This window comes from Propithecus coquereli, unplaced genomic scaffold (assembly GCF_000956105.1).
Source record: "Propithecus coquereli isolate 6110/MARCELLA unplaced genomic scaffold, Pcoq_1.0 Scaffold27, whole genome shotgun sequence".
Lineage (NCBI taxonomy): Eukaryota > Metazoa > Chordata > Mammalia > Primates > Indriidae > Propithecus > Propithecus coquereli.
The window spans coordinates 10,132,163-10,141,226 of record NW_012148285.1 but is presented as its reverse complement, the minus strand read 5'-3'; positions in this window follow the sequence as shown (position 1 = coordinate 10,141,226).

Here is a 9,064-nt window from a genome sequence, read left to right as displayed (position 1 = left end):
GGCACAGCTTGGAACCCCTCCTAGAAGGCTCCAGGTCTCCAGGTTCTGTTTCATGGAGGGAGACTGGACCCCATGGTCAGATCATGAATCGAGGCAGAGGAAGGCAGCTCATTCTGGTGACAGCCAAGGGCCTGATTAGAGAGAACTAAGGCCAGAGGGGTTCCATTCCTTCCCCCTCAGGCATCTGGCTGCTGGTGTTACTTACTTTTCAGAGTGAGTGAAGCTGATCTGTGTCAGGTTTGGTGTTAGGTGGAACTTATTTATTCCAGGATAGGCTTTGGGGCTCTGTCCAGCTTTCTAATTTAGACACATGCACTCACACACATACACACAAGCCATGCGCTTTCTCTGCTGTCTAAAAAAGAGGATAGTGTCCTGCTTGTATACCATAGCTCTATGCGACACAAATAAGACAATACGTGGAGAGATTTCTGGCCTTCCAGGTTTCCCGTTAAAAACCATGATTCAGCTGGATGGAGGGATAAGCATCTATGTCCTATAGTGAGTGAGGAAAGAAATGACCAGCTCAGAGCACACCACCCCACTGTCTAAAGCCTTCTGTGTCGGCCTAGTATCATTTAAAATCAGCGTGTCCTCCTCAGTCCCGGCCTGTAAACCCCTCTGCCACAGTAAAATCACCACCCTTATCACCATTATCTCATCTCGCATCTGGCGTGTTCCACAAACTATCTTTGCTGTGTTCACAATAACTCTGCAAGGAAGACAAGAACAGCTTCATTTTACATTGAGAACAGTGAGGTTCAAAGAGAATAAGTTTGGCAGGATCAGGGTTTGAGCCCAAGTCTCGACCTCATTCCAAAGCCCAGGTTCTCCTTCTGCACCGGGCCACCTCCTCCGCCCGCCCGACTTCATTCACTCACTCACCACGTTCTCAACATCGTTGCACCCACATCCCTCATACCTCCAACTCCGTATTAATTTTATTTAAGTCAACTCAGTTAGGAAATTAAATGCTTTCTCCAAACTCATCTCAAGCAATATTATCTATAAAACCACAGGTGCTTCCTTATAATTCTCCGCTACTCATAAAAATTAACACGGAAGTTATTAGAAGTTTGAAAGCCTTCACCCGGCTACCAGCAAAAGTTGTTTTGTGCATGACCAGCAGCACATGACTTATATTCCAGGTAACAGTCTGTACAGTCTGACTATATTCTAAGTGCAGTGTGTAGGCCACCAGCCTCAGCATCACCTGGGAGCCTGTTTGAAATGCAGAACCTCATGCCCCATGCGAGACGTAGTGAATCAGCAGACACTGCATTTTCACAAGACTTCCCAGGTGATCCTTCTGCACATTGCAGTTTGAGAAGTCTAGCCTTCACCGTATGATGCCCTGATATGAATCTAGCCACCCTTTCTGACATTCTCTCCTCTGGGGACATGTCTACCTGTCTGGCTGCAACAGACTCGACCTCGAACTCATCGAGGCTCTGCTGAGCTGGTGGCGCCACAAATCCTCAAGGGCATTTTCGCAGTGAACTCTGGCTTGAAGTCCCTGGGCAGACGCTTGCATGCGGGTTATGGATTGTCCAGGGAAGGGTTAATAGGCATTTTTGAAGCAAGGGAAGGAAGAGTTGTGATAAAAGAGGAGAGGAAAGGAGGGGTCAGATTGAATGTTGACAATGAAAGGAAGGAGACCCAGGAGAGAGAGAGAGAGAGAGAGAGAGAGAGAGAGAGAGAGAGATGGAGGAAGGGAGGAGAGAGGAAAGAAAGAGAGAGAGGAGAAAATGAGTGAGAAAGAGAGAGAGAGATCTTATCACATGGCCGAAAAGTGCCTCAATTTGTGCATTTGGCAGAACCCACATTTCTCTGATGTGAAACCTGGTCCCTTTGAACGATTTTCCCCTGGCTGGGGGCCAGCAGGGGAGAGAATGTAGACAGGAGACACTAACACCGGCACATTTATTGATTTCAAATAGAATCCCCTGGGAACACATCAGAATGATTTTCAGGATTCAATTGAATTGATTCTTGCTTCAAATTAAATTCTTTCATTGCAGCTCAGCTCCTCAACAATCGCCCAGTTCTGTCCTAAAGGGGCTCCAATTCCCAATTAATAAATGAGGCTTTGAGTAATCTGACTCCACGTTTTGCTGATGGGGCAAACCAGATGACAGAGCAGGCAGGGGGAAACGCAGGAACACACACCTCTTTGAATCTTCTTCTGGAGGGCCCACCTGGATGAGCTAGTTTTAGGGTAGGGAGGGGGAGGAGCACACTTGCATTTGCAGGGAAGCTCCAAAAATGGATTCTTGTTCTAGGGGAGCTGGCTTCTCTTTGCATCTTGTTACATCATACTATCCCACTCAGAAACGGAATCCGGGGGTGGATTGGGTCTAGGAAGTCAGCCCATCTTGAAATGCCGGAGTATCGGAGAGAAAAGAACAAGAGAAAAGTGAGCAAGAACCTGTTACTTCTAGGCTTTCTCTCTCCATCATGTTGCATCGTTTCTTCTGCTTGGATCAAGGGGCAATTTCCCTCTGTTTTCCTGGAGGAGGAAAACACCTGGGTTGCTTTGAAATAGGGGGCATTGCATGGAGGTAGAAGTGGAATGTAAACCCACGGCGAGTGAGGTCCTTTTGTGAAATGGCTCTCCTACCTGGCATGCCACATGCACTATCTCATTTAATCCCCATGGAAACCCTGCAGAGTCTGCACGGGGAGCACCTGCAGCTCACAGATCAGGAAACTGAGGCACAGAGTCATCAAAGGATATGCTCTCACACACGTAGCAGGAATGTGGCATAGCCAGGACTCAAACGCTGGTCTGTTCACCTCCGTTTCTGCAGGAGGGTTAAGAGCATGGACTCTAGAGCCAGCCCATCTATATCTGAACCTGAACGCTTCTGCCTGCCTGCCAGCTGTGCGACCTTGAGCAAGTTGCATAATGTCTCTGTGCCTCAGCATTGTCCTCCATAAAAGAGTGATAAAACCAATACCCACTTCACGGAGTTATGCAGAGTGAATGCGTATCTCTTATAAATCTCCATGATCTAAAAAGGTCAGTCTTTTAGAACAGTGACTGCCTGTACAAGGGAAGTAAGAGTGGGTATTTGGAGAGTAAAATTTCACACGCTTAGCCACGAAGCAATATTCAGTGCAATTAAGGAGTGCACTGTTAGTCTGTTGGAGGGTGTGGTTGAGACAAAGGGAGAGGGATATCCCAACTGGACTTTATGGGATGAGTAGGGAGAACCCCCTCCCTACCCTTGCAAGTATCCCTCGTGGGCCCCTCCAAGGTAGTCCTTGCTTTGTTCTTGCAGCCCTGAGGGCAGCCAAGGAGACTGGCTTTAAGCCAGGTAGGTCCGGGGACAGCCCTCCAGGCACTCTGTGCAGGGCTCTGTGCAGGGAGCAGAGCTTCCCTCTCTGCCCGTGACCAGAACCCAGTGGCTTGCAGAAGGGAAGCTGCATGTGCCCTTCTGACAAACGGAGCCCCTTGGTTGCTCTGAAAGCCATAATTAGGCCAGATCTCAGCACGGGGACCAGGATGTGTGAGAGTGAAGTCTCGGGCCCTCCTTCCTTGGGGCCTAGTTAACTGCATAAACTCCTCCAAAGGGCTGCGTATCAGCATTTCCCCAGATAAAGTACAGCTCTGACAGAGTTCGCTCTGACCCGAAATGCGCAGGCAATGCTGGAGGCAACATGGTATGGTGATTAAGAGCTCAAGCCCTAGAGTCAGATAGAAGTGGGTTCAAATCCCAGCTCCACCACTTACCAGCTCTGTGGTCCTGGGGAAGTTACGTAAGCATGCTCAGCCCTGCTCTTCTCCTCTGAAAAATGAGGATAATAATATTGCCTGCTTCTTAACACTGTTGTGATGATTAAAAGGAGATGATCCATACAGAGACTTTAGCACAATGCCTGGGAGATCATCTCTTAGTATGTGTGAGCTATCATTCTTTGTATGACTGATAATCATATGGACATTAACAATTAGTAAAGTTACAAACAATCATTAATGGAAAATTAGAGTTTCTAGGGGACTTTCCCCAACAGGAGTTTGATCATCAGTTCCTTCCAGCTTAGTAGGATCCATCAGAGTCTACTTCCTCTCAGAACTTCTGAGCGGTCTGAAGGACACATCACGACCGGGAAGTCTGCTGAGTTTCTATGAGGAAGAGTAGCAGGTGTCAATAGGTTGAATTAGTCACTAGAATGTATTTCCCTGCATCCTGGCAGGTACATTGAAGGTAAGAATTTCAGAGAGCACTGATAGCTATGTCTGTGTAGGAGGGAGCACCTGAAGTTCAAGTTCTCCTCCTTGCTCTATCAGAAAGCTCAAAGCCAACAGCCAGACCATCCTTCTTACTATTCTTCACTAAGTCAAACCTTTTCCTGCCTAAGAGACTTTGTATCTGCTGCATCCTTGCTGAGAATGTCTTCCTCTATGGTTTTTTTTTTTAATATTTTTATTTCAGCATATTACAGGGGTACAAATGTTTAGGTTACACATATTGCCTTTGCCCCACTTGAGTCAGAGCTTCAAGCGTGTCCATCCCCCAGACAGTGCACACTGAACCCATTAGGTGTGAATATACCCATCCCCTCCTCAACCCTCCCACCTGCCCGACACCTGATGAATGTTACTACTGTATGGGCACGTAAGTGTTGATCAGTTAATGCCAACTTGATGGTGAGTACATGTGGTGCTTGTTTTTCCATTCTTGTGATACTTCACCTTTTGTATTATCCTAAATATGGTTCTTTCTCACCTCATTCAGGTGTCTATCAGCTTAGAGACACCATCCCTGACTGTCCTATTTCAAATATGGACTCAACCCCAGGGACCCTCCATTCCCTCACCTGTTTTATATTTTTCCCAAGGACAAAGGCAAGCCCCAACTACAATCTTATGCCAACCTGGTCTTAAAAGGCTCTACAACATAAGCTTGCTCCGATTTCCTGATTATGTGGCAAAATTATCAAGAGCTTTAAAAATATCCATTCCCTTTGACTCGACAATTTCACTCACAGAAATAGTCTAAGGTAATAATATGAGGCACAAAGACTGATGAGCAAGAACGTGCATCAAGGTAGCATGTATAGACGTGAAGAGTTGAAAATAGCCTCCATATCTAACCACAAGGGAATAGATTAAAATGTTACTGAACATCAGTGTGTTGGAACATCATGTGGGCATTTCAAGTCTTTAATACTGTGGGGATGCCATTCAAGTGAAACATACATTTCGGTATTAATATTTACTTAAGGGTGATTCTGAATGGGTGCATGGGAGAGCATACATCACACTGTTAAGGTTATCACTGATGGAAAGAAATACAGATGGTTACTCTCTTTCTTTTGTATTTTATAAGGTATTTTTACAATGAACATATGTTACATTTATAATAAGGAAATAATACTGTAATGTACATGAAGGTTTTTTACAAGCCCTATAATGTGCCCTGTTGCCAGGAATGCAAAAGCCAGTGCCTGAGACAGAATGCATGTGGCCCCTCCACCCAGAATGTTGTCAACCACATTCCCAGCATTCTTGGACACCGTGAAGAAGGGATCTGCTATTTCTCTTTTCTTCCTATGTGCTGTTCAGAAAACAGCAGGCACGACAAATAACAACCCTCTAGATAATACAAATGGGTAAATATTGCCAGGATTTGTTACATAAAGTGCTAAAAAAACATAACTCAAGGATGTAACCACTTATTTTCCCACCTTCAGAAATCCCAGCATCTGTTTCTGCCAAAAAGTTGGAGGGTGGGGAATTTTTCAGAGGGAAAAAAAAAAAATCATAAGTCTTTTCTTTCAAATTGACTGAGGGAGAGGTGGGGTTGATCATGGAGGAAAGTGTTATATTCAATAAAAAAGAGATTTGTCTGTTAGCACTGCTGAAAGCACAACAAGAAGTAGGCTAGATTTTATAGCATGAGAATGACAGTTGAGACCAACAGAAGGACTGGGGATGAAGGGATGCTTTTCAGATTTGCAAGAAATACATGGAAAAATCCTTCCCCTTCTCTGACTAACACACATACACCCAATCTGATACAGGCTCAAGAGAGGCCGGCCTTGTCCCACAAGGACTTGCCTTGTGACTTTGGGCAGGTCAAGGAAAAGCTCTAGAGAAACAGGAAAAAAAAAAGTTCTCTCTGAATCAATGTTTCTTCCTCTGAGTTTTCAAACTTTCTCTTTGGCACACCTCATGCATTGCTCTGCTCCGTGCATTTTTTTTCTTTTTTTGAGACAGAGTCTCACTGTGTTGCCCGGGCTAGAGTGAGTGCCGTGGCATCAGCCTAGCTCACAGCAACCTCAAACTCCTGGGCTCAAGCAATCCTACTGTCTCAGCCTCCCGAGTAGCTGGGACCACAGGCATGCGCCACCATGCCCAGCTAATTTTTTCTATATATTTTTAGTTGGCTGATTAATTTATTTTCTATTTTTAGTAGAGACGGGGGTCTCACTCTTGCTCAGGCTGGTCTCGAACTCCTGAGCTCAAACAATCCACCCGCCTCGGCCTCCCAGAGTGCTAGGATTACAGGCGTGAGCCACCGCGCCCAGCCTGCTCTGTGAATTTTGTGGTAAATTTTTCATCACTAGTCTTTACATCCTCTTGCCTCTCTAGGGATTTTTCTTCCCTCAACTCCCCAATAACTCCCCTCAATTCTCCACAACAGTGTTAAACCACAGCTGCTTGGCACCTGAGACATCTTTCACCTGCCCAGCTCCCTGCGGGAAGGTGAACGGCCCAAAGTGAAAAAGCCCATAGTTCGCCCCACACCTGATATGCAAACCAAGGCCAGTCTCCATCCTGTGCTCTGGTTCTAATTTCCAACACCCTCTGAAGGACTTGTCAATGTCAGGCTGTGCCTACCTGATACTCTGGGCCAATGCCAGGGCAGGAGAATCAGCCAGAGTTTTGCGAAGACACTGCCGAAATCTTTAGGATTGATTTTTGAAGCTTCAATGGAGTTCAGTACTTTTCCAGAAGGGTAGGGGACCTGGAGTAGCTGAGCGGCTTTCCCTAATTCAGGCTAATAAAATTCTCCCAATCAAACCAACCCTCTACGTTAGATAATGGTCTTAAATTAGGGGCCCATAGTCAAATTTGGCCCATAAATGTATTTTCCTTGGCCTGCACAATAATTTTTATTTATTTTAATTAAAAATGTAAAACTTAAATGCTTCTAAATGAAAGTCTGCATTTCTGGCTTTTTCCAAAAAAAGAAAAGATTTGGTGGTATAATGTCATAATTAAGAGCATGAACGCTGGAGCCAGATTCTTTGGTTTAGAATTTCAGCCCTGTGATTAGGGGAAAAGTACCAAACCTCTCTATGCCTCAGTTTTCTCATCCGTAAAAAGGCAATAATAATAATAATAATAATATCTACCCCAAGTGCTTATTGTAAGGGTGAGATGAATTAATGTAAGCAGTGCTTTCAGAACAGTGCCTGGCACATGTAAATGTTAGAACAGTAATTGCACTATGCTAGCTATTAATATCAATAATGGACCTGCATTCACAACAGTCATCCTCCTTCACTCTAGCTAGGGCATAATCTTTCCATTTAATTATGGTTCCCACCCAACTCAATTCACTTGTTTTATTAGCTGCCTGACCTCTGTAAGTATTTGAGTTTGAGACCTCTGCCTTCAAATGGAGATACAGTATTTGCCAACGTGAGCCTTCGTAAACCCATAAGGGTAATCGTGCCTTGGGTAACAGTTGAGATATCTCATAGCTGCAAATTTCCTAACGCCAGAAGTCTACAAACACAATAGGTGGAACATTGTTTCCTTCCCCTGATTTGGCCATGTGACTTGGTTCGGGGAACTGAATGAAGCAGAACTGATGATGTGTTGGTTCTGAGCTGAAGCCTTAAGAGGCTTCACATATTGCCACTGAGCCTCTTGCATTTTTTCCATCACTATTGAGAAGGAAAAGCTCAGGCTAGATGCTGGTCCAGGAAGAAGAGCAGTGATACATCATGAAGCAGGGCTTTTCCAACTAAGACGATGTATCCAAATTCAACATAGAGTAGAATCCCAGCTGACCTGCTAAAATATCAACAAACCCAGCAGAGATCTGCTGAAACCAGCCTAGGTCTTTCAATCCTCAACGAACCCACTGTCATGTGAGATAGGATAATTAATGGATGTTGTTTTAAGTAACCGAGTTTTGGGGTAGATTGTTACACAGCAAACCCTAGCTGATAGACTGGCCAATGAAACCCCTTAGCATAATCCAATGACCAAATGGGATATTGCACATTTTCCAGGATACAGGCATGGTGCCATCTGTGTTAGATATGACCAGGAGCTCTGTGAGAACTGTGCTGCTCTCCTGCTCACATGATGAGGTCCCAGATTCAAGGGTTGGAGTGTTGGGGAAGCCACCTGTGACCTGGGTTCCCCAACGCCTCCCACAATCTTGGACAAAACTCCAAATACTCAGCAGGATACAACCCAAAGCCCTTCTTGGGTTTTCTCGGTTCCCACAGCTTATTTTCTCATAGCTCTCATCATCTCCACATTCTCAGACACACACACAATCACCAGAGTTTATGTTTTGTTTTGTTTCCAATGTTCATTCTGGCTGCACAATGAGAGAAAGGACTGGATGAAAATGAGAATGGAGGCAGATGCAGGGAAAATAGTTAGGAAGCTATTGCAGGTGTCCAGGTGGAAGACAGTGTTGGCTCGACCTGGGACTACATAGAGTAAGAAAAGAAATAAGTGAGGAAAATCAATAATAAAAGCAGTGACAACACCTAGGTGCACTTGTTATGTGTCAGGCACTGTTCTAGTGCACTATATATATGTAATCAACAACTTTATGAATTAGATTCTATTACTTCCACCATTTTACAAATGATGATGTTTAAGCTAGGCGATTAGCCTAAGGTGGCCCAGTGTCTGAAAGTAGTAGAGTCAAACCTAGGAAATCTACATTCTGAGTCTGGGCTCTCAGAATGGCCACTGCATTATTTAAGAGCTTTGCAGATGGTACAATACACATGACTTAGTGGTTGGTTAGCCATGGAAGGTCAAGGAACAGGGAGTTCAAGACAGTTTAAAAACAACACA